Source organism: Ictidomys tridecemlineatus, chromosome 2, assembly GCF_052094955.1.
Source record: "Ictidomys tridecemlineatus isolate mIctTri1 chromosome 2, mIctTri1.hap1, whole genome shotgun sequence".
NCBI classification, from domain to species: domain Eukaryota; kingdom Metazoa; phylum Chordata; class Mammalia; order Rodentia; family Sciuridae; genus Ictidomys; species Ictidomys tridecemlineatus.
This window is the reverse complement of record NC_135478.1, coordinates 229742042-229767973: the sequence shown is the minus strand read 5'-3', so window position 1 is coordinate 229767973 and position 25932 is coordinate 229742042. Positions and strand designations below refer to the sequence as shown.

At 54.3% G+C, this 25932-nt stretch overlaps 1 long non-coding RNA gene across 12 annotated transcripts; it reads right to left on the bottom strand.

Annotated features, from left to right (window-relative positions):
- LOC144375515 (uncharacterized) lies at positions 1 to 25906 on the bottom strand. Of its 12 annotated transcripts, none has more exons than XR_013435545.1 (6): positions 25177 to 25839; positions 23691 to 24903; positions 17188 to 23562; positions 14793 to 16474; positions 4079 to 4210; positions 1 to 2188 (listed from the first exon to the last, which is right to left on the bottom strand). It is a non-coding gene; the product is annotated as an uncharacterized LOC144375515 (long non-coding RNA). The 12 variants fall into 12 exon arrangements; XR_013435550.1 differs by lacking the exons at positions 1 to 2188; positions 4079 to 4210 and having other exon boundaries at positions 14893 to 16474; positions 23691 to 23845; positions 24513 to 24621; positions 24728 to 24903; positions 25177 to 25902; XR_013435548.1 differs by lacking the exons at positions 1 to 2188; positions 4079 to 4210 and adding an exon at positions 16771 to 16974 and having other exon boundaries at positions 14893 to 16474; positions 25177 to 25906.
- Between the last annotated feature and the right edge of the window lie 26 nt (positions 25907 to 25932).

Sequence of the window (25932 nt, the reverse complement as noted above, 5' to 3'; positions counted from 1 at the left end):
TTAAATAAAAGGAGATTTAATTTCTAGTTTAAATACAGCTGCTGTGATTCTCGTGCACCACACAGCTGTCCCGAGGCTGGCACGGGGCCACGTTGCAGACGCTCCCCCAGCCTGTCCGCATTGTCTCTCTGACGCGCGCCCAGAACATCTTGGAGTGTTTGGGAAACACTTTTATTCATTTTCAGGTCTGCAACGTGTCCCGAGGGACGCCCGCAGCAGCCCGCACCTCGGGGCTCTTCGCACCTGTCACACTGCTTCCTTTCTTTCCCTCTGCTGACTCTTTTTCTGCTCAGGAAAATGACTCGTTTCACCGTTTCTTTTCCGATCCTGTGCAGAGACAGAACCAGTAGACTACAACATTTCCTACTCTTTGTAAAAAGATGTCTCATTTCTTTTCTTCTTTTTCTGTTTTTAGGAAAAGAACCGATCACATGTTTTTATTTTGAAAACCACAAGGGTAGAATGTCCATCTAGAGGCTTAAGGAGATGTGGTCAGCCGGCTCTGTGTCTTTCAGGGTAGAGAGGAAAAGAAATTGCTGCCAACTGTGTGTCACTCCCGATTCATTTCCAAGTGAAAACAGTCTTGTGAGATATAAGGAAAAAATGAGAGCGATTAACGTCTTCAAGGACATTCTGGCCACTGGCTTTAATGCAGTGGCTCCCCTCCAGGAGGCCGAGATTCCTGCCACGTTCTGCAGAGTCATTGCCGATGGAGGGCCAGGACTCTGTGCGTCCTGTCTCATGAGGGTCTGACCTGGGGAGGACCCACAGCCACCCAGCCTGGTGCACTCCCCTGACTCCCATGGGTGAAGGTGCCCCACCCCAGATACTCAGTCCTTCCTGCCAGAGACATCCCAGCGTTCCCAAGCACAGCCACTGGCCCTGGGCCTCCTGTCCCCAATCCTGTCCAGGACCCCTGTTCCTGAGCCCATCCCTGGACAGAGCCACACACAGAGCAGGGAATGGAGAATTTGCCTTCTGGGAAAGAGCAAGAGCCCTCACCTCCTCTCAGCCCAGTCACGAGGTCAGAGTGGCCATCACAGAGCACCACAGAGGGCTGGGGTCAGTCACAGAAATGGACCACCTCGCAGTCTCGGGGGCCGGGGACCTAAGGTTGAGGGGCCCAGTGCTGCTTCCTTTCCCTGGCCCCCGGTGTCCTCGTGTGACCGACCCTCTGTGCTGTGTCCTCATCTCTTACCAGGACCAGACTGGATCAGGCCCCAGGTGGATCTCCAAGCACTGTCACATCCCAAGGTCCTGGGGGTCGAGGCTTCCCCGTGGTGAGTCTTGGAGAAACAACCCCACTCCTGTGCAGGCCGGGCCCATGGAGCTGCGTGACGCAGTAGGCTTCCTGCCAGGGCTCAGGTGCCATCTGCCCCAGGGTGGCACCGGTCACTGGGACACAGGGAGGACCACTGGCCATGGCCTGCTCTCACACCGAGTGGATCTAACAGCCACGTTCTGTGCCGATCCCTGGAGGGGGATCAGACCCAGTTCAGGTATTAACAGCTTGTTTGATGCCTTGGAGAAAATGGCTTCATCTCTCTCTCTCTGAGGAAAGGGGTGGGGATGGGGACCTCAGGGATCCCCGCCTGCCCCATGTGGACCAGAGAGGGGCAGGAGCAGAGTCAGGCTGGCTGCAGCTGGGGCCACCTCCGGGCCCCTGTCTTTGCAGATCAGGTGATGGAACCTCAGCCAGATCTTGCTGGACCGCTGCTGAGCTGGGGGTGTTGCGCAGTTGAGGTGGCCGCAGAGCCTGGAGCCTGGGCCACCTGGCTCTTCACTGAGAGAGGCCTGCAGCCCTCGGCCAGAGCATCCCTGTCTCCGTGGCAGGGTTTCGCCAGGTGGGCACAGGCCTGCAGATGGACCTTCCTAAGTCTTGGTGGGATGCTCCTCATTGGCCACCACCTGCAACACTTGTTTTGAGTCTGGGCAGGTGAAAGGTGAGACCGAAGGGGACCCTGGGGCCACCAAAGGCGCCCAGAGACTCTGGGTGTGTGCAGTCCCTTCCTGTCCACCTGGTGGAGTAGGAATGAAGCCACTGAAGGACACGCATCTGCCTGGAGGAGAAGGAGCTGCTGCTGTCCCTGCCATGGAGAGTGCCAGGAGTGGGAGCAGACAGCTGGGGACACAGGACGGCACACTCTGCCCACCGTCCCACAGCTTCCTGCTTTCTGCAAGCCAAGGCCTGGAACAGAACTAGACCCTGAATACAGAAGCATTAACAGCCCCGAACACCAACAGTAAAACTACCCTTTTTAATTTCATGAACAAATTAAAATTTTAAAATGGAATTAATAAATGAATCTTCTTTGTTAATTATAAAATTAGCAAATCAAGAAATTGCTGAATGGAGTTAATATTCCACTTAGGGCCTGGTTCCACAGCTATACCCTGGGGAAGGACAGTGGGAGGAGGGGGAGGGACCATCAAGGGCCCAGGCCTTCTGGTGTCCATAAGGGCCAGCCCTCCACAGTGAGTAGGTGGAGGCACCGAGGGCAGGAGAGCACGCGGGAGCTCACAGAGGCTGCCGAGGATCTGTGAGTGTGGGGAGCGGCTGCAGCAGGTTCCCCACCCCGCTGCATGAGTCCTGCACCCTGTGAGGAAGAGCGCGCCCCAGAATTTCCTTACCTGAGTTATGCGTGTGGGCAAAGCTTCACCTCCTGCAGCCCACCCACACCGCAGCCCACATGCACTGCAGCCCACCCGCAGTGCAGCCTACATGCACTGCAGCACACATGCACTATAACCCACATGAATTACAGCCCTCCTTCACAGTAGCCCACATGCTCTGCAGCCCACCCACACTGCAGTGCACTTGCACTGCAGCCCACATGCACCGCAGCCTACTGCACTGTAGCCCACTCGCACAGCAGCCAACATGCACTGCAGCCCACCCGCACTGCAGCCCACCCACACTGCAGCCCACCACATGCAGCCCACATGCACTGCAACCCACATGCACTACAGCCCACTTGTGCTGCAGCCCACATCCTCTGCAATCCACCCGTGCTACAGCCTATCTAAACTATAGCCCACCCACCCACCCACACTGCAGCCCACATGCTCTGCAGCCTCCCACACTGCAGCCCACCTGCACCACAGCCAACATGCACTGCAGCCCACATGCACTGCAGCCCACATGCACTACAACCCACATGAACTACAGCCCACCCGCACCTCAGACCACCAGCAGTGCAGCCCACTCTCACTGCAGCCCACTGCACTGTAGCCCACCGGCACTGCAGCCCACAGGAAGTACAGCCCACATGAACTACAGCCCACCTGTGCTGCAGCCCACATGCTCTGCAGCCCACCTGCACCACAGCCCACCTGCACTGCAGCCCACCTGCACTGCAGCCAACGTGCACTGCAACCCACCAGCACTATAACCCACCAGCACTGCAGCCCACCAGCACTGCAGCCCACCCACGCTGCAGCCTACCCATGCTGCAGCCCACATGCACCGCAGCCCACCTATACTGGAGCCTACATGCACCGCAGCCCTGCTCTGGTGCCAGCCTCCAGCCTCACTCCCTTTTCCCATGGCAAGGACCCCACTCCCAAGACCAGTGCTGGCCCCCTCGCTGTTGTGCATGGACTGTGTGGATGCAGCGAGATCCACCTCTCCTCCCAGGCCTGAGCCATTGAGGATGGAGAGCCCCCCTCCATCAGCCTCAGTAGGGCTGACGCCGCGCTCGGCCACTCTGTACACTGGAGGGCCATGGGCATTCAGACTGGAGGCTCAGCCTTGCCTGGGCTGAACTGTCCAGAGCCCCCAGGAGCTAGCACAGTCCTAAGGGCACTGCATGTGCTGCCTCTGGGGTTCCCGCTTGTCTGCACTGCTCTGTGTACACCCACCTTGCCAGTTATGGGGAGGCTGGGAGCCAAAGTCTGGTTTCCATCAAACCCTGACCTGCTTGGAGACCTGTGTCCTGGACCTGAAGAGCAATGGCTAAGGCTTAGACCCACGCTTACCCAGGCCCTCTGCAGGACTTGGCCCCGTGCGGCCCGTCCTCCCACCCACCTCTCCATGACTGTCTTGTGAGAGACTCTCCCCTCGGGCCCCTGAGCCTACCTGGCCATGCCCAACCAGGGCGCGCTCCCTCCTGGGCCCAAGATGAGCGAACCGACGAGCGTGACCAAGGATGACGGGTGTCAGCAGTGGTACTGATTCCCAGCAGGGGTCACGCACACACCATGGGACACCCTGTGGGAGATGGACCACCTATTAGGACCACCCAGGACTTGGACAGAGTGACCTTCCTGTGGCCAGAGGATGGGGGTGACTGCAAACCTCTGAGGGTGAGCAGGAAGGGTGCTCTGCTGCCTGGTGACCCCAGCAGCAGGTGGGGTAGGTGTACCCAACCTCTAAGGTATGTCCCTGTGCCTCAGTCACCTGAGCCCACTGCTCTAGGGCTCAGTTCCCAAAGACTCACAAGAGGATGCTCAGGGCCTCCAGCAACCTGTACAGCTCCGCCTCGCGAGTTAGCAGCCCCTCCCCGCGTCCTGATGAGCTCCGGCTGGGCTGCAGTGTGGCCTGTGTTCAGTCCTGCTCCTTGTGCCTGTGCAGAGTGTGTGCACAACACGGACAGCAGGACAAGCCTGGCCCAGTGAGCCGGGAGGGGACGGGTCAGCTGTGTTGGCACTCTGCCCACCACCACACTGCCCGCCCAGGGCCCGGGAGCACAGCCAGCGGAGCTGTCCAGGAGCACCGAGGGGAACCTCTCCCTGCTCGCTGCACTTCCCTGCAGTCTGCTCGCCTTGGGGAAGGAGCTTCTGTAGACAGGAGTGCCTCAGGCCTTCTGGATGTCACGGCAGTTGGAAGGATGATTTTTCCCTTCAGGGCTAAGGAAAGGGCACTGACCACTCTGTGATGGCCAGGGCAGCCTGTCTGGCCTGACAGCATGGTGTGCTCCTGCTGCCTCTGGGACCAGGCTGGGCTGTGCCTCCTGGTGTCCCTGGTGTCCTCCGTTTCTCTGCATCCTTGGTCACCACTCAGCAGGCCTGGGCTCTGTCCCCACTGGGCGCTGACCAGTTGGGTCTGCTGGACCCCTGCTGTGCCTGGACATGAAGCCCTGGCTGTGGCCCCGTGGTCCCTGCTGCTGGCTCTCTCTGGCCTTGTCACGGTGCTGCCTGTAGCAGACCTCCTGGGACCAGCGACTGGTGGTCAGGACCCAGAGCAGGAGCTGGGCAGCCGTGGTGGGAGTTTCTCCAGCTGCCCCCTCAGCCACCCGGGGTGGGAGCCCGAGTCTCAACGGGTGTGCTGTGGATGCGGCCGGAGGTCCCACTGCCTGGTGTCCTGGGAAATGCTGGGCACAGAGCCGGTGTCCTGGAGCAGGAAGGAAGGCCGGGCGGAGAGTGCCCCAGGGTGAGCTGATCCACGTGGTCACCATGGTCCAGTGAGGTTCAGGAGCAACTGCCTGGCTGTGAAAGGCCCCGGAGTCCGGTGCCTCGAAGAAGGCATCTGTCACCTGGGGCCACAGAGCCCCTAGAGCCCCGGCTCAGAGGTAAGCACTGAGCGCCGTGGAGAGTCTCAACAGTGAGGAAGGGGCCGCCGCACAGGTGTGTCCGCTGCCCAGGTGTGCCTGAGCACGCATGTGTGCAAATGAGCATGTCCATGGGAAACGCAAAGAGGAAGCCCAGCAGGGGTCTAGAGAGGGGGCAGAAGGGGCCTGTCCCTCTGCAGACGCAGCCAGGCCGACCCTCCACGCACAACATCCCCAGAGGGCACGGTGGCTGGGTGCACATGCTGGCCAGAGCGGCCGAGCCAGGAGCAGTGGGGCCAGGCAAGCTGGTCCCAGGCTCAGGCCTGCAGCACGAGGGCAGAGCAGTGGGGGCAGAAGCAACCGGCGTGGCTCAGCACAGGAGGTGAGCTGGTAGGCGCCGACTCTGACGGCTTCTTGCCGTTCACTGCTGATTCTCATTCCTTCTCTCTGAAACATGTCAAAGAAAATCTACCCCAGCCCCCCAATCCAGGCGGTCACCTCGGGCCGTGAGGGGCCCTTCAGAGCTGCTCCCTGGGAGCGGGCGGCGGCTTGTGCTGTGCTGGGGGGCTGCTGGGGGGCGCTCTCGGGGCGTGGAGTCGCTGATGACTTCCTCCCTCCCCAGAGGCACCTGCTGCGAGTGCGAGGTGAAGACGGCAGAGAGGATCATGGCATGACCCTGCTGCGAAACGCAGCTGATGACCTGAAGGAGGGTCAGCCTGGCCGGTCGTTCTGCCTCCTGGGTTCTCTCCCGTGTCCCCCTAAATGGTCCGGACACTCTTCTTTTTCTACCTTAAGGAACGCTCTTCTGTAGCCTGTGCCACAGTCGACTTTGACCCAGGGCTGGATGGGACCCGGCTTCGGCCGTTTGCCCCAGATGGACTCCACAGCCCCTCCTGTGTGCAGGCGCTGGGGCTGACCCTGCCTCTGGGAGTGTCCTGCTGCCCCCAGCCCCCCCCATCCACCCCTGTGACCTAGAGCTGTACCAGACACTCCCCACCTGTCTGTTCTGGGGAAGCAACTTGTGTGTCTCATGGACAGACAAAACCCTGCCCTGCCATACTCTGGAGATGGCGTGTGGCCCTGGTGGACAGAGTGCCACCTGCTGCAACTGTCCCCTCTGTCCTTTTTAGGAGTCCGTTCAGTCATGGTCATTTCCCCAGGTCTGGACGTGCTGTCATCGGATGGCTGGGCGAGAGGGTCCTGCTCTGGGCTTCTCGGACATCTCATCTCCAGGGCAGAGGAGTGGACTCGTCAGACTGAGCAGCAGGAGGCCCAGCCGGGCAAGAGAAGTGAGAGAAGCTCCAGGCCGTGCCCACGGCCCAGCACACACTCCGAAACTCCTCCACCCGCCCACCCAGAGGGGCCCGCCTGCCAGGGACTGATGAGCTCTAAGAAGCCAGTTCCAGGACCCACAAGGAAGGCAGCATGCCCCCTTCCAGCACAGGCCACTTCTGGGCTAATTGGTCTCCAGGGTGTAGGAACAGGCCCAGGAGGCACCAGGGCTGTTTCCGGCAGATTGGGAGGCCTGCAGAGCCGTCCCTCTGGGTGGAGCACAACTTCCTGGTGTCCACCTTAGCCTGTGGCTCTCCCTTCACCATGGCTGGCTGCGGGCCACCTGCCGACTGGGGTTACTCCTGGGGGTACGTGGGGGCGAGGCGCTGTCTCACAGGCCAGGGCAGAGGCGTGATGCTCTTTATAATTTGGGGGATTTCTGGAATCAGAACTCTTTCATTATAAAATGCCGTGAGCCTTCAGACAGCAATCAAGCGCGTGGTTGCAGAAGGCCTCTGTGTTTCTAAACACATGACCAAAGAGCTGAAGCCAAAGGTGCCCACTGAAGGAGCTTGTCGACACCGCGAGGTGTTCTGGGCCGGCCATCCTCCACGCGGTGCTGCTGAGTTCATAGATGGCTTCTGGCGCCTCGGGTGGAACCCGCAATTTGCCAATAGCCCAGACACCTCCATGAAGCAAGAGGGGGGTTTGCCTTTGAAATCCCCCCCCCTCCCCCGGGAGACTTAATCCAGTCTGTGATGACTTGCTTCAAGTCTCAAAATCAGCTACCTGGGAGCTGGGGCACACGGAAGTGAGGCCCCGGTGCCGCCGCAGCAGAGCGTCTCCGTCCCCTTACAGCCCACCCTGCTCCACTCCTTCGCTGACAGTCATCCCAAAGCTTCCAGCAGAGCCGAGGGGTCCTGCCACTTGGAAATGACATGCAGGCTGGTGACATGAGCAGCGTCGGGTTGGCTCCTACGGGCTCTGGGGTGAGGTGAGCGCATGAGCTGCCCAGGTTTCTATCCCAGATCACATGGGGCAGTTTGGGGCCAGCCCAGGTGTCCTGGGAACGAAGCATCTGTGGTCACCGGCAGCGTCGGGAAGGCCCGCAAAAAGGCGGTGCTCCTGGCGGCTCTCCGAGGCAGAAGGGCAGGCCCAGGGGCTGGCTGGGCCCTTGAATTTCATAGCCTCCCTGAAAATCAGTTGTGGAGAGTACAGTGTCGGAAGTGGCACAGATCACAGCAGGTCTGTGACGACTGCTCAACAAGTGTCCCATGACACTTAGAAAATGTGCCTCCAGGACCTGCCCTGCGAGGCTTCCGAGAGACTCGTCCCCATAGCAGTCTAGCCTAGAGCTGCCCCCCCAGGTGGGCCCTCCTGGGGCCCCTGAGCCGGGGAAAGGTGAACCGCCCAACGGAGAGGAGCTTGATGGATTCCGAAGACTCAGTCCAAAAAATAGAGGTAAACCACCGCGTCATTGAGAAGGTAGGTCGACGTCTATGAGACGGAATCAGATGGTGAAAATAGACAGTATTCAGCTCATCGCACCCGTTTCTTTACACTTTTAAAAACGAGGCTACAAGAAAACACACAAGTGACACGCACTTTGCACTGTCGCCCCCCTCCATGGCTACTGGACAGCGCCCCCTAGAGTCGGGGTGGGCACACGGTGTCCACAGGGGCAGGTGGGCTCACCCTGAAGGACACGAGAGGTACCCCAGGACTTGGGAGAGGGAATACCCGGAGCCAGGAGAGCACGCCTGGTGGCAAGACCCCGTTTAGTTGGTGCGTGCAGATGACTTGTGACGCGTGAGATGGCCACGCTGACAGCTCGGGGACTTGGGCTGACCAGGTGAGTTAAAGTCACGTGGACCTTCCAATCTCATTCTCACTCCTTTGTCACTCCCTCCCTTTGTGGCCGGGAAGCCGGCTGAGTCCCGGGAAGGCCTCGGATGGCTCTCCTCAGCCCCGCCTCTGTCCACCCGGGACAGACAGGGACACGTGGGCTCCCAGACTCACTACCCTCCATACCTCCCACTCTCGGAGGACGGACAAGCCTGCCTGGCTTTGGGGACCCGTGTGTCACTGTCACCATCACCCAGCATCCCAGGTTCACCCAGGAGTTGCACCCTCAGCACTCAGGGACAGAACCAGGACAGGGTGACCAGTGGGACTCCCTGAAGGGCACCGCCCGGGGTCCTGCCCTCTGACAGGGAAAGGAGAGGCTGGCCGCTGGCAGGACTCGGAGGACGACAGGTCAGGAGGCTGGGTTTGTGGCTGCGGTTACTACATAGTATTATCGAGAGCATCGCCAAGTTCCTTCAAGGTGCAGGCTCTGCCCTGGGTGTGTGACTCCAGGGACCGCCCAGTGGGCGCTGGAAACAGCGATGGTTTGCTCCACTTTCCATGTGGGGAGAGAAGGCCAGGAAGGCAGGGGCACATCAGAATCCCGCAGCTGGGAAGCACAGCCTGGACAAGCCCGAGCCTGCGGTGAGACTCGTGCTTCCCATGCCAAGGGCCTGGGGCAGGGGCAGAGATGGGGCAGCGAGCCCTTGAAGGAGGCGGTCAGAGCACGAGTTGAGCTTGGTCTGGAGAGAGCTTTGGCAGAAGAGGAGCTTTGAACCAGCGCTCAGTGTGGACCCGGCTCACTCCGCCTGCTCCCTCTGCCAGTCCCTCCTCTCCGGCCGCCCCGTCCAGCAGTGGGTAGTGATGCCATCCACGCCAGGGAGTGCAAAGGCTCTGGAATGGCATTGTTCTTTTTAAGCCAAACAGTTATCGGAAGCTCAGCTTCACCTTTCTAAGATGCACACTTCTTCTCCCATGAGTGCTTTCTGTAAATGCGGAACTGGAAGTTGGCATTTTCACTGGTAACAAATGCAAGGGGTTCCACCAGGTGGCTCGGGTCTCGTGGAAGCTTGACAGGGAGCCCTGGCCTAGTCACGGGACATGTTCTGGCTGCAGCAAGGTGCAACACTGCATCTGTGGAGCTGCCAATAAGAGCAGGTACCCGGAGCTTGAGAAAGGGGTGTCGCCCAGCTCCACAGGAAACCAGCTTCCAGTGTGACCTGGGCAAATCCACGCCAGCAGCAGTTCTTCTCCTTGCCTGAGAAGTGATGGATCCTAGGGGAAACTTCTAGAAGGCTCTGCAACCTGAGCCCAGGCCTGAGATTCTAAGTCAGACTGTTACCAGTGATGGCAACGTCTGCTGTTCTTGGTCCATGAGCAAATGACACTCGGCAAGGAACTGTCGGCTCTTTCCCCGAAGGGGTTCCAAAAGCTATTAAAGAAAGTCTGTTCCCCACGGGGTGCGGTCACCTGAGGGAGCCTGACCCCATCTCAGTCACAGCCTGTCAGTGTCACCGAACACGGTGTGGACGCAGCGGGAAGGAGACGCAGAATCTGTCTGTGCCCGCGCCTGAGTGAGCTGCATGCAGGAGAGCCAGAGAGGTGACACCAGAGGTGACGCTGGGCATCCACAGTGTCCCAGCTCCTGGTCTGAAGTAAACTCTACTCCATTCTCCCTCTGCCCTCTCCAGGGGTGGCATGTAGTGACACAGGAGAAATGGTGGGGCGTGACCATTGGCCCCGAGTGGCCCAGAGAAGCCCAGAGAAAGAGTGGTCACATAGTGAGCGGGCTCACCGCTGTGCTGGAAGGGGGAAGGAGCCAGAGGAATCGGAGACTGGAGGGTCTTGAGAGAAGAAGTGGCCTTTCCAGGTAGACAGAAAGAGTGGATCCAGTCATGGGCAGGAGCACATGCTGGTCCCTCTGTGGCTCCCGGAGTCCCTTGCTCAGGCTGGGGAGGTCAGGGGTCAGCAGCTCCCTGGACTGGTAGGCCAGGTGCAGAGCTGGGCCAGGCCATGGTGGGAACCTGCCAGCAGGCAATGGGGTGCCCGAGTGGGAGAGCCGTGAGTGTCCTGGGCACTCAGGGCAGGGGAGCGGCATGCAGACGGGATTTAAGGAGACCTGGCCTGAAGGTGGGGATGAGTACCTGGAGGGGCAGGAAGGGGCCTCGGGCCATCGGGGGAGCATGACGGAGGCTGGGAAGACGTGGGACTCTGTGGGGGTTAAACAAGGGGCTGGTCAGAGCACAGCCGGGGACAGTGGAGGCCAGGGGCAAAGGTCTTTGCAGCTCACCCCTGCAGGTTCACAGACTGGAGCATGCTATGGTCACTCGCTCACAAGGCTGGGCACAGGATGTTAGCCCCGAGCAGCTACTGTCTGGGGCCACATTATAGAATCCCAAGTTGAGGATTGGGGACAGTTGACTTTGTGCAGATGTGGTTTTATCTACATGTTGGTTTTTAATGGACAGTGATGAACTCTACTTGTTCATAGTTAGGGGGTACACAGAGATAGGGGTACACTTGCTCATAGTTGGGGGTACCCAGAGATGCTGTGTATGCATTTAGCATGATTCAATGGAGCTAGTTGACGTCTAGACACCACTGGCGCCTCCTCTCTGGCTGAAGCACACGGCTACCAACACCTCCCGTGCCCACGCCAGCTCTCTGGTCACCACCACTCTGCTCCTGCTTACGCGGGTCCATTGCTTTAGCTTCTGTGTACAAGTGAGACTGTGCAGCATCTGCCTTTCTGTGCCTGGCTGATTCCTCTTAGCTAATGTCCTCTGGGTTCATGCACATTGTCACAGCACAACTTTTCTCTTTTTAAAGGTGAATGCAATTCCATTGTGTATATCACAGTGTCTGTCCACTCATCCACTGATGGACAGTTAGGTTGATTTCCTCTCTTGGCTTTGAGAATAGTGTGGCAAGGAACACAGGGGTTCAGATCTTCCTCTGACACCTGGTTTCAATGCCTTTGGATGTACACCTAGTAGTGGGATTGCTAGATCACATGCTAGATCTAGTTTCAGCTTTTTTTTTTGCTTTTGGTACCAGGGATTGAGCCCAGGAGTGCTCAATCCTCTGAGACACATCCCCAGCCCTTTATATTTTATGTAGAGACAGGGTCTTGCTGAGTTGCTCAGAGCATTGCTAAGTTGCTGGGGCTGGCTCTGAACTCGCAATCCTCCTGCCTCAGCCTCCCAAGCCGCCGGGATTCAGGGGTGCACACCTGGCTCAGCCTAGCTTCAGCCTTCTGAGGAGCCTCCACAGTTTTCTGTACCCACTTACATCCCACAAGCAGCGTGTCACTGTCCCTTTCCTCTGGGCCCTCACCAGCTCCTGGCATCTCTGTCTTTTTGATGATCACCTCCCTGACAGGTGGGAGACTGGCGTCCTGTGTGGTCTTACTGTGTCTCCTATCGATCATGATGTGGGTCATGCCTCCACCTGTGTGTCGGCCATCTGTGGGTCTTTGACAAGTATCGACTGAAGCCCATTTTCCATCGGGTTCTTGCTGTGGCTCAGGTTCTTGGTGTCTGTTGGACACTGATCCCTCATGGAACACAGGACTTGCCAAGGTCCCCCGTGCCAGGTCACCTGTCCACCGTCACCTGTTTCCTTTGCTGTAGAGGTTTTCGGCTGGATGCCACCCCACTCGTCTGTTTTCATTTTGTCGCTTGAGCTTCTGGATCAAAATCCAAACTAACATGAACCAGACCAGTGCCTTCGGGCTTCTTGCCTGGTTTTCCTATCGGTCGTTTCAGATCTGAAGTTCAGGTCTTCGGCCTCTTCTGTGGGGGAGCAGGTCCTTGTGCCCTGCACACCCAGTCTCCAGCACCTCTATGAAGGGCTGCCTTTCCCACCGTGTGCCTGCGTGCCTGGCATCATGGTTCAAGATCAACAGACTGTAAGTGTGTGGGTTCCCTGGGGCCTCTCGGTTCTGTCTGTGGCCGACATGTCATTTTTAAGTAGCAGGAAAACACCAGAACAGTTGGCCCCGGTGACAGGCCCTCAGCTAACACAAGCTCCGGGGTGAAAATCTGGAAGCGGTTCCTCCCAGGCCAGAAAGTGACGGGTCGCCCACCCTCACAACCACTGCTTGGTGCCCTCTGGGAGCCCTTGCCAGGACCACCGGGTAGGAGGAAGAAATGAAAGGCACCCAGCTAAGAGAGGAAGAACAAATTGCTGCTGTTGGCCGATGACATTGTCATAAATGCAGAAAACCCTCCAGGTGCCACCCAAAAGCCGTTGGCGCTCATAAGCAGATACCATGAAGTCACAAGACACAGAGTCAACCCACAAAACCAGCAGCATTTCCCTACCCTAACCGTGAACTGTAGGAAAAATGAACCAAGAAACATCCTCATTCAGAAGAGCTGCAAAAAAATGAAATATTTAGGAAAAAGTTTAGCGAAGGAGGTAAAAGACCAGCACACTGACAATTCTGGAAGTTTGATGAGAGCAACTAGGAGCACACAGAGGAAAGTCGCCGCTGTCCTGTGGATGGGAAGAGGGACTGTGTTGAGATGTCCACACTACCCCCACGGATTCAGATTCACAGTCCCCGTCGAAATTCCACTCACAGAAGTAGGAAAAGTAATCCCCAAATACCTCCAGACCCACAGGAGCACTCCTGGGGCACACGCTGCCTCCCCTGGGGGCGTTTCACAGAGCGCCATCAAGACAGCTCGGTACTGCTGACTCCAGATGCTCTTCGACAGCGTTACTGCTGCTGGTGGTCGGCTGTGTGGCCCCGGCTGGGCCCGTGGAGATGGGTAATGCTAATCCAGCAAGGTTTCCAGGACCATGTTGCAGTCCCATCAGAAGCGTCTCTGTGCACTGACCACCACCAGACTGGGGCTGTCACTATTCCTACTTTCCAGGTGGAACAAGGTTCAAGAGCTAACCTGAGGCCGCGCATCTAAAAGTGCCAAGCCAGGATTCAGACCCAGAGGGCATGCCCATGTGCTCCAGGGTTTGCATGGGCTGTGTCTTCTTCTTTAAGGTACAATCTACTATGTGATCTGCCTGGGCTGCAGGTCCCCAAGCCCCCTTCAAGGTGGGCACCATCAGACCTGTTACCGATGAGTTGACTGAGTCCCAGCTCCAGGAGACTCCTCAGGAGCCAGGGAAGAACCGCGGGAGGTGGGACCAGCCTGGACTGACCCAAGGGCCTGGCCCTGGTGGGCTTCTCTTGGACCTGGCTGTGAAACCACTGAAGACGCCTGGCTGAGGAAGAGAGGGACCAGGTGACGTGTTCAGAGTCCTAACATCCTGCAGCACACGTGAAGGTGCTCATCTCTCCTCGCACAGCTCCAGGCACGTCCAGGGTGGAGACAGGGCACTGGAAGGAGGCTGCCATTCCCTCTGGCCAGGGGCTCAGAGGGCAAAGCTCCTGCATCCCCTCGAGGCCGTAACGCTGCTGGAGATGATGGCACCTCGTGGGGCAGCGGCAATCCCCCCGTCGACGCCCAGGGCTTGGCTGTGCCTTGCCAGCTCTGTGGCCTTTCATCTCAGTATCAAAGGGTCTTGCAAACACTAATTAAGCCATGGGAAAGAAATGCTCTCATGTCAGCTTCGAGAAACTGAGGTTCTGAGAAGGAGCACTCAGGAGAAATCAAATGAGACCTGACATCCCCCAACTCTCTGCTTTCCTGAGTCTTTGGCTCCAGGTATTTCTACTAACTCCTCTGAGCATCTCTTTGTGCCTAGACCTGTCTCGTTATGGGCCATCCAAAATAAACACCCAAAGTGATGTCACAAAGCAGGAAGGCAGAGCCACAGGGCAAGGGCAGAGATGGGCCAAAGACGCGGTGGCACTGGGGCAGGAAGGCCCAGGCGACCTTGGCTTTCCAGCGAAGCAGAGTGGGGTGGCGTGTGCAGAGACGCCAAGGTGAAGGCTGAGGGTGGGTGTTTGGGGCAGGCAGCAGCAGAGGCCTGGCTTGGGGCTGTCGCTGGAAGGCCCTCACTGAGCTGCAAGGGCTGGACACGACGTGGCAGGGACAGGTCCACTGTGGTCGTTGAGAACTAGGAGATGGGGCTCAGGGGGAATGTGGATCAGGTCCCGGGACAGTGGACGTGGGCTGCAGCATGGGTGAGGCCCCGGTGCAGGAAATACTGTGTGGTGTGTGGAGAATTCAAAAGGCTGATGCGCACCAGCCTCAGACTCTGCCCCATTCTCACCTGCCTTCGGAGAAGAGCAGGACGCGGCCCCCACCGCACCACGAGGCCTTCTGAACCGTCATCGTGGCTGTTGCTGACTTTCAAGCACACGCACACCGGCTTCAAAGGAGCACATTCTCATGGCTCAGCTTTTACTGAGCTTCTTATTTGAGTGGAAGTTAATCTGTTAGGACGTGGCTCCTGACCCTGCAGGACAGTTTCTCCTGGAGCCGCTGTGGGTGGAGTCCACGTCTCCAGTGCCTGCATTTTCACAGTGGATTCCAAATAAGTAATCGCAGCCTACTGGTCAGAGATGAAGACTCGGTTCTGGGGTTTCTTCATTTTCGTGTGGCCCTTTGGGGCTTCTAATCTGCATTGATTGTTTAAAATAGACATAATGTGCTAATCAGGTTTTTGTCACTGTGAAAAAATACCTGAGATGACCAACTTACAAGGAGCGCAGGTGTGACTTGGCTCAGTGTTTCCAAGGCTGCCGCCTGTGCTTGTGTGGACCGCGCTGTGCCGAGCCCACGCGCACTGTCCATCGGCAGAGGCCTGTCCACCCCACAGTGTGCAGGAAGCAGCGAGAGGGAGGAGCTGGGGACACAGCAGTCCCCCGGAGCACGCCCCCGTGACCTCCTCCCAGCAGGCCCGCTGCCCCAAGGTTCCAGCACCTCCCACCTGTCCACAGGCAAGGCCACACCTTCAACCCATGGGGATATTATCCAACACAGTAGGTGGCAATGCTGTTTGGAAAGTGCAGATCATTCATGCACGAAACGTGTTGCTGACTTTGAGTAACATCTTTAAAACTAAATGTATTCTGCGCAAAATGTTTGACTTTAAAGAACAAATTAAGGAAATAGGTGAGGTGAGGATTTTCTGAAACGCTGTGTTGCATGAGGAGGGGGGTATTGGACAAGCTCCGTCCTGAGGGTCAGACCCGGGGATGCTCCTGGGGGTGGAGAGCTGTGAGGAAGCAGATGGGGGCCACAAGGTAAGTCGGGGTGAGGAAGGGAGGGGATCTGACTAGGCAACGAGGACCAAAAACCAACTTACGCTGTGGACACCGGCCTCCAGGACGGGAACCTACCACCTACAGCCTGCAGCCGTGCTCTCCAAGGCTGCCCCACGAGGGGCCAGCCCCCTCCCTGAGCTCACCCCGTCCAGTGGTCCTGGGGACTGGAGGCAGTGGCTGTGTCCTCTCCAAGTCTCACCCCCAGAGAGACTCTCTGAGGTCAAGATCAAAGACCTGCTGAACTGCCTTCATCCAGTCCCTTCCCTGGGCCCACCTGGGCCCTGCCCTGTGTCCTCCCTGTGTCCTCCCTGTGTCCTGCCCTGTGCACACGGCCTCTGCACAGTGAGGGAAGGACACCAGCAGCACTGACCCCTGGGGAGGGCCTACAGCTGAGCTGGAAGATGAAAACCCGGGCAAAGCCAGGGGGTGTGGCTGCCAGTCAGGAGAGGCCGGGACAGGCAGGACCTCCCTGCTGAGGCTGGACGGAGGCCGGGCTGGACTGAGCAGGGGATGGCCTCCTGTCCTCGTGTGTGCTTTTGAACAGGGCACCTAGAGCTGGTCTTCAGGAATCCTGTGGCCCGGGGCTGATTGCCGAGGGATCTAGTTCAGGCAGAGTGCTGTTTGAATGCTCCTGAAGATGCCCAGGAGCACCCTGAGGTGCTAGAAGTCCACGGAGTGAAGGAGGCTGGTGGGAGGGAGACGTGTGTGAGTGGCGTGAGAGGCCCTGACGCTCCCGGCACCCTGCCCCTGACTGCACCCCCCCCCCCCCCGGGGGCGGCTGCTGCTCCTGGTCTTGGTCGTGTGGAAGCCACAGTCAGGGTCGGGCAGGCCCTGTTTGCAGGACAGCCGAGAGCGGGCCAGGACTAGACGGGATGGGGTCCCTCCTGTTCCTCCGAGCTGTGGGCCACAGTGGGGCCCCCTCCAGAGCTGGGCTGAGTCCTAGAGGGGTACACTCTTCCTCAGGAAAGGAGCTTTGTTTACTGAGAAAACGGCAGAAATCCCGAGTCTGGGCAAAGCCGAGCTTTGTGACTTGTGGGGTGGCGGACACCGACAGTCAAGCTCCTCCGCCCTGGTCCCCTGCACTTCTCCCCCGGTATCTCTGTCCTCTGGACGGCTCCAGGACTGAGCTGTCCTGCCCACTCTGCGTCCAGCAAAGGCACAAGCCGCCTCACAGTGGGGGACTCCCTGGGAAAAGGAGGTCCTTAGCCACAAAGGTGGAGTGAGGGCAAAGCTCTGGCCTCAGGCCTGAGTCTGTGGGGAGGCCCCAGGCACGTCTGTGTCCTCATGGGCATCCTGCTCCGCCCCCAGGAGTGCTTCCCAGAGGCTCACCCCCAGCCCACACACCCGGGGAGAGTGAGCTCCAGGAGTGTGCGACCACCCAGACTCGGGAGGGCTTGCCTGCTGTCCGCCAGCATCAGCCGGAGAGGGCAGAGCAGGCTGCTGGGCGTCCTCGCAGCAGGACAGCCCCCCACCGTGCCTGCTTTCCCAAACGGCTCTCTCCTTCCTCGGGGACCGTCACAGAAATCAGCCCAGACGGGTTTCCAGGATGGCAATCAGAGGGGTCTTTCCTGGTGCACCCGGCAGCTTCGCAGCGAGGAGGCAGGAATGGAAATGAAGGGGTGTCTGTGGCACTTAGCACCGGGCATCGGAGGCGACCGGGAGTCAGGAGGTTGGATATGAAAAGTAAAGAGAGATCTCCACCAGTGGGAGCGGCCCTCCGGGAGCACAGGGGGAGGAAGGGAACTAGGGGGACCCACGTCTGCAGGAGGACTGAGGCCTGGCTGGGCACGGAGACCCTAGAGGTCAAGGACACGCCGGCCCCACAGAAAGCGCCCTGCACAGCAGCCTTGTGGGGAAGGAACCACACGGGCCGAGGGCAGAGGAAGGAGCCATTTTCCAGGCAGGGCACAGAGAGCAGCTGAGTCCTGCCAACCCACAGGGCATGACAAAGAGTGTGCCCCAGGGACCAGGAGGAAGTCAGATGGAGAGAGGTGCACACAGCGGGCAGCTGGCCTCGGAAACCCACGGGCTCTCCCCTCCCCTCCTACTCCGGCTGCTGGCACGACGGCTGGGAGAGACAGGCCCGGCCAGGAATGCCCAAGGGTGGGAGGGACTGAGTTTGGAGACTGAACTGGGAAACCTGGGGCCCACAGGTGCATGGTGGACAGAGGGGAGCCCAGGGGAGGCCCCGGGGTGAGGTTTTGTTATTTTATTTTTAATTTTTAAGACTTTCATTTCACATATTGTTTCTCATATGTTCCTCTGAAATCTCTTTCTCTCTTTTCTTCTGCTTACAGTCAATCTCTGTTGTTCTCTCTTTCACTCTTCCACTTTTTACTTCTATCCTCTCTCCTCCTGGCTCATGATCATCACATGCTACATCACTTCTCTTCCTGTCCACCATTCGAAATTGCAAACTTACTGTTGTTACTGTGGGCAATAACTGAGCACATCATTTCTATTTATTCTCCATAACAGTGTAGACCTCGTAACATGAACGCTTTGGTCTAAGCTGTATATTGTTCCCATTAGTTGTTATTAGTTGTCTTCTCCCAAACGTTGAGGTACTGGAAATCTACAGCAACACCATACATCTACAGGGTAGAAACTCTACGGCCTCACATCCATATGTTAGATGGGTAGACCCACAAACAACAAGGAAAAAACAGGGGAACAAATTTCCATGAACAAACCAAGGTACTCCCGTAACAGAGTTCATGGCTGACACTGTGGAAGAAACATCAGAGAAGGAGTTTAGAATGTACATAGTAAGCCAATCTGCAAGGTAAAGGACAATGTAAGGAGTGATATCAGAGAAAAAATACAGGAAGAGAAAGACCACTTTAATAAAAAGAGATTCTGAAAAAAAAAATCAAGCAGAAATCCTCAAAATGAAGGAATGAATAAACCAAATAAAAACTTCGATGGAAAGCACCGCCAACAGACTAGATCCCTTGGAGATAGAGTTTTCAGCAATGAAGACAGAATGTATAATCTTGAAAATCAGGTTGACCATGGAGAAAAGACATTAAGAGACCATGAACAGAACTTCCAAGCAATAGGGGATAACCTGAAAAGACCAAATTTAAGATTTATTGGAATACATAAAGGCTCAGAGATATAAACCAAAGGAATGCACAATCTTTTCAATGCAATAATATCAGAAAATTCCCAACACCTAAAGAATGAAATGGAAAATCAGATACAGGAGGCTTATAGGACCCCAAATATACAAAATAACAACAGACTCACACCAAGGCACATTATTATGAAAATGCCCAACATACAGAATGAGGATAGAATTTTAAGGACTGACAGAGAGAGATAAACAACAAGTCACATTTAGAGGAACACCAATCTGGATCTCATGATTTCTCAACCCAGACCCTCAAAGCTAGGAGATCTTGGAACAAAATATATCAAACTCTGGAAGAAAATGGATGCCTGCCAAGAATACTACACCCAGCAAAACTTCAGAATTGACGACAAAATAAAAATCTTCCATGATAAACAAAAGTTCAAAGAATTCACAGCTAGAAAGTCTGCTCTACAAAACACACTCAATAAAATATTTCATGAAGAAGAAATGAAGAGGCTGGGGATGTGGCTCAAGCAGTAGCGCACTCGCCTGGCATGTGTGCGGCACAGGTTCAATCCTCAGCACCACATACCAACAAAGATGCTGTGTCCGCCGAAAACTAAAAAGATAAATAAAAATTCTCTCTCTCTCTCTCTCTCCCTCCCTCCCTCTTAAAAAAAAGAGATGAAAAATAAAAGTGAAAACCAGCAAAGGGAGGAACTACACTAAAGGAATAAGCAATAAAAGAGAAACTAATTCAAATTAAAACCCAGAACTAAATCAAAATAACTAGGAATAAAAATCATATTTCAATAATAACATTGAATGTAAATGGCCTAAAGTCACCAATCAAAAGACATAGACTAGCAGATTGAATTAAAAAACAAGACCCAACAATAATCTGTCTCCAAGAGACTCACCTTATAGGCAAAGACACCCACAGACTGAAGATAAAAGGATGGTAAAAAACATATCATGCACATGGATCTCGTCAACAAGCAAAAGTTAATCAGAAGGGACAAAGAAGGTCATTTATACTGTTTAATGGAATTATACATCAATAAGACATAACAAATATATTTATGGCCCAAACAATGGAGCATCTATGCACATCAAACAAACTCTTCTCAATTTAAAGAATCAAATAGACTACAACACAATAATACGAGGTGACTTTAACACACCTCTCTCACCAGTGGATAGATCCTCCAAATTAAAACTAAATAAAGAATATATAGAACTAAAAACACAATTAACAATTTAGTCTTAACAGATATACATATAGAACATTTTATCCATCAAGGACTGAATACACTTTTTCTCAGTAGCATGTGAATCTGTCTCTAAAATAGTCCATATCTTAGGCCACAAATATCAAAAATAGAGATAATAGCTTGATTCTATAATGGAATGAAATTAGAAATCAATGATAAAATAAAAAACAGAAGCTGCTCTAACACCTGGACACTAAATAATACACTACTGAATGACCAATGGATAGCAGAAAAAAATCAGGGATGAAATATAAAAACACTTAGAGGTAAATGAGAATACCAATAAACGCATCAGAATCTCTGGGACACCAGGAAGGCAGTGCTAAGAGGAGAGGTCATTGCATTGAGCTCACTCATTAAAAGAAGAGAAAGTCAACAAATAAATTACCTTTCACTACATCTTAAAACCCTGGAAAAAGAAGAACAATCAACACCAACAGCAGTAGAAGACAGGAAATAATTAAAATCAGAGCTGAAGTCAAAGGGATTGAAATCAAAAGAAACAATCCAACAAATCAACAAAATCAAAAAGTTGGTTCTTTGAAAAAAATAAATAAAATTGATAAATCCTCAGCCAAGCTAATAAGATTTTTTAAAAAAACTCAAATTACTAAAATTCATTATGAAAAAGGAAATATCGCAAAGGATACTACTGAAATATAGATGATAATCAGAAATCATTTTGAAAATTTATGATGTAATAAAATATAAAATCTTGAAGATATCAACAAACTTCTAGAGACATATGATCCAAATTGAATCAGAAGGACATTGAAAATTTAAACAGATCAACTTCAAACAATGAAATAGAAGATACCATCAAAAAAACCTGCCAACAAAGAAAAGCCCGGAACCACACGGACTCTCAGCTGAGCTCTACCTAACTAGAAAGAGCTAGCACCAATCCCCCTCAAACTATCCCATGAAATGGAAAAGGAGCGAGCCCTTCCAAACTCATTCTGTGAAGCTAGTATCACTCTGATACCAAAACCAGACAAAGACACATCAAGGAAGGAAAACTTCAGATCAATATTCCTCATGAACATAGATGCAAAAATTCTTAACAAAATTCTGGCAAATCACATATAAAATCATATTAAAAAGGTAGTGCACCATGACCAAATGGCGTTCATTCTGGGGATGAAAGGTTGTTTCAACATATGGAAATCAATAAATATAATCCATCGCATCAATAGACTTGAAGACAAGAAATACATGATTATCTCAATAGATGGAGAAAATTTTGAGAAAATTCAGCATCCCTTCATGTTCAAAACACTAGAAAAACTCAGGACAGTAGGAACCAAGCTCAACACTGTAAAAGCTGTATGTGCTAAACTTACGGCCAGCATCATCCTAAATGGAGAAAAAAATGAAGGCTTCCCTCTAAAAACTGGAGCAAGACAGGGATGCCCTCTTTCACCATTTCTGTTCCGTGTCGTCCTTGAAACTCTAGCCAGAGCAATTAGAAGAAAGAAGTTAACTGTTTATAAATAGAAAAAATATTAACTCAGACTATCACTATTTGCTGACAACATGATTCTATACTTAGAAGCCAAAAAAGTCCACCAGAAAACTCATAGAACTCATAAATGAATTCAGCAAAGTAACAGAACATAAAATTAACACCCATAAACCAAGAGTGTTCCTATACATCAATGAGGAATTGACTGAAAAAGAAATTCAGAAAACTATCCCATTCCCAATAGCCTCAGAAAAATAAAATACTTGGGAATCAATCTAACAAAAGAGGTGAAAGACCTCTACAATGAAAACTACAGAACACTAAAGAAAGGAAGAAGGCCTCAGAAAATGGCAAGATCTCCTGTGTTCTTGGATAGGCAGAATTAATATTGTCAAAATGACCACACTGCCAGAAGCACTATACAGATCTAATGCAATTCCTAATAAGATTCTGATGATGTTTTTCATGGAAATAGAAAAAGCAGCCATAGAATTCATTTGGAAAAATAAGAGGCCCAGAATAGCCAAAGCAATCCTTAGCAAGAAGAGTGATGGGCTTCACAATACCGGGACTTAAATTATGCTACAGAGATATAGTGACAAAGATGGCATGGTATTGGCACCAAACCATGCATAGACCACTGGTACAGAATAGAAGGCACAGAGACAACCCCACATAAATACAGTTATCTCCTAGTAGACCAAGGTGCCAAAACCATACACTGGAGAAAAGATAGCCTCTTCAACAAATGATGCTGGGGAAACTGGAAATCCATAGGTAGTAGAATGAAATTGAACACCTACCTCTAATCCTCCACAAAACTGAACTCAAAGTGGCATTAGATAGAGACCCTGCACCTGCTAGAAGAAGACAGAGGCCCAACCCTTCATCATGTGGCTTAGGAAACAAATTCCTCAACAAGACTCCTAAAGCACAAGAAGTAAAATCAAGAATCAAAAATGGGATGGTATCGAACTAGCACCCTTCTTCACGGAAAGGAGACATTCAGTAACATGCAGAGTGGAGCCTACAGAATGGGATAGCATCTTTGCCACTTGTACCTCAAATAGAGCATTGACACCCAGGATGTAAAGAACTCAAAGTGCTTAACATCAATAATTAATAAGTGGGCAAAGGGACTGATCATGCACTTCACAGAAGAAGAAATATAAATGGCCAACAAATATATGAAAAAATGTTCAACCTCTCTAGCGATTAGAGAAATGCAAATTAAAAGTACACTGAGATTCCTTCTCACTCCAGTCAGAATGGCAATCATCAAGAATACAAGCAACAATAAATGTTGGCGAGCATGTGGGGGAGAAAGGTACACTCATACATTGCTGGTGGGATTTCAAATTGGTGTAAGTATGCTGGGAAGCAATATGGAGATTCCTCAGAAAAAATGCAATGGAACCACTATTTATCCCACTCCTCATTTTATACCCAAAGGACTTAAAATCAGCATACTACAGTGACGCACCCATGTCGGTGTTTACAGCAGCTCAACTCACAATAGCTAAGCTATGGAACCAACCTAAGTGCCCTTCAACAGATGAATGGATTAAAAAATATGGTATACACACACAATGGAATATAACTCAGCCATAAAGAAGAATGAAATTGTGGCATTTGCCAATAAATGGATGGAACTGAACTATCATGCTAAGTGAAATAAGCCAATCCCCTCAAACCAAAGCCTGAATGTTCTCTCTGATATGTGCATGCTGACTCACAATAGGTGTGCGTGGGGTTTCACAGAAATGAATGGGGGATGGGGGTAAGGAGAGTGGGTGGGAATAGAAAAAACAGTAGAATAAATGGTACCTACCTTTCCTAAGTTCATATATGAATACATGACCAGTGAAACTCCACATCACGTACAATCACAGGAGTGGGAAGTCCTACCCCATGTATGTGTGATACGTCCAAATGCAGTCTACTGCCAGGCTTCACTAAAAAGAACAAGTAAATGAAAAAAATCACGCAGACTAATGACATTAAAGGCTATTTCAAAGTCGAATGCTGCGTTCTGGGTTGTCTTATTGATCAAAATGACTCCCTCACACAATCTCATTCTTACCTGGTGGTCAGACGGCAGTGAGGCTCAGTGACCAGGGAAACACCTGGACACACAGTGCCCAACACCGTGTCCCCTCTGGCTGGGACCTTGGTCCTCGCTCTGCTGTGGCTCTGCATGTGCCCTGGATCACCACGTCCTGGGGAACCCCACGGTGCCTGCAGAGTGGAGCTCCTGTGTCCAGCACCCTGCTGACGTGGGCCTGTCTTCCTCCACCCAAGCCATGCTCTGGAGCCAGGGGACAAGCTGCCTGGAGATGGTGTTCTGGCCACCGTGGGAGTGGCCTTGCATCTCGTGGGGTCTGGTGGCCTGCTGTATGTGAGCTGGGACAGCGGTGACACCACAGACCCCACAGGTGTGGGAGGGGGCTCTCAGAGCCAGGCTAAGCCCCCTCCCCTTAGGCAGATGAGGGTCTGAAGCAGCATAACATCTTCCTTGAGGGACTGAATAAAATCCTAAAAACCCAAGTCATGTTTGCACACAGTACAGGCAACATGCACAGCCCTTTCCCTGAAGACAAAGTCGAGGGGTGAAACCACAGGAGGAGGAGGGAAGGTCCCCTCACCTCTGTTCCCGGGACAGTGGGAAGGCAGGGTCACTGTCCTGCCCATCCTGGCTCCGGACCCCCAATGTGCAATCCTTCAAAGCCTCAAGGGCAGCAGCCATTAATGACCGAGGGGTGGCCTCGTGCATAGTGGGCCTCCACAAAAGTGTCGGATGAGGGGGTGAGCCGATGACCAGAGCTGCCCCTGGGGTGGGACGCTGGGAAGCAGAGGACTCCCGAGGTGGGTGGGGGGGGACCTTGGGGCTGGGGTGGGGACTCACACCCAGGTCTGGCGCTGGGCCGAGCCACTGTCCCTTGGCACTTCTCCCCAGGCTCTCAGAGCACAGGTCTGGGGACTGGACACTTCAACGGATCACAACCCACCAGGACCTGGAAGTCAGGGCCGGCACTGCAGGGGCCATCTGTGCCAAAGGCCACCCATCTGGGACTCCGCAGGGCCAGGCCCTGCCAAAGTCCCTTCCTGACTGAGACGTACATCTAGGAAGGGCCACTCGGTGTGGCTGTGTCTGAGCTGCAGCACCACACGAAGAGGTGCTGAGGCCGGTGCTCCACCAGGGCCGGAGAGTTTGCAAACGTGACCTCTTCCTGCGCGATTCATGCCTTCTCCTGTGACGGGGAGCCCGGGGCCGCTGGGAGTGTGTCTGGAAACACCTGTGGGGCACGGGCACACAAGTGGTGCTGCACAGGGCCTGCACTGGTCACAGCACCAGCAGCCCCTCTTGTCTCGCCAGCCAGGCAGAGCCCAGTGCCGGGCAGGTCTCCCAACCTGGGTGGGTGCCTCTCCCCTGGTGCCCGCCCCTCCTGCCCGCCCACGCGGCCTTCCCAAGGGCCGCCGGAGCTTGCTCCTCTGTCCAGCACGCCCAGCCCTTCCTGCAGCCTGGGACGCTTCCCTCCGCCCTCCCTCACTGGCTGCTGGGAACTCACTGGCTGCACCCTCAGGAGCTTCTCAGAGGCTGTAAAGAGCAGTGGGTTCCGGACACTCCTCACCCCTGCATTTCTTCTGAGGACGAGGAGCTCACTGTCCATTCCTGCCAGCGGCCCTTCCAGTTGCATCACCTGAGAAACAGGTGTCCTTCCCGAGGGCCCGAGAACCCCCTCCAGGCTCCCCAGCAGCCAGGCCTTTGCTCTCAGGCCTGTACCTGCCTCCCTGTGCCCTAGGCAGCTGGGGTGCTGCGGCGCTGGTCTGCCATCCTCCTCACTCGCCTGTTATGGGGACATGTGACCCTGGAGCCACCCCTCTGTGCCTGAGACATCTGGGGAACAGAGGCACAGGACTTCCGTGGCCTTATCTTGGGGCGGAGTCTCTGTGTGGGCCTCAGCCTCTGGGTCAAGGCCACGTAAATCCTCTGGTGAAAGGAAACTCTTCCCTGGGCTTCAGGAGCTGGTAGTAGAAATGGATTCATCTGCCCAGCAGCAGATCCAGGGTCTGGGGCACCTGCAGGGAGGACTGGAGAAGCAGCAGGGGCACTGCCCCCGGAGGAGCCCAGCCGGGCGCAGCTGTGGCTGCAGGGGACATTGGTAGGCACCCCAGGAGGAGGGAGGAGCCAGAGATGACGCCCCAGCCCCCAGGGTGGCCAGGACAGCCTGGAGCCCCAGAGCAAATTGCTTCGCAGTGAGCCTAAATTAAAGCAGCCATTATGTTTTCTGCTCTCAAGAAATCAGTTGATTTGGCCTCTGTTT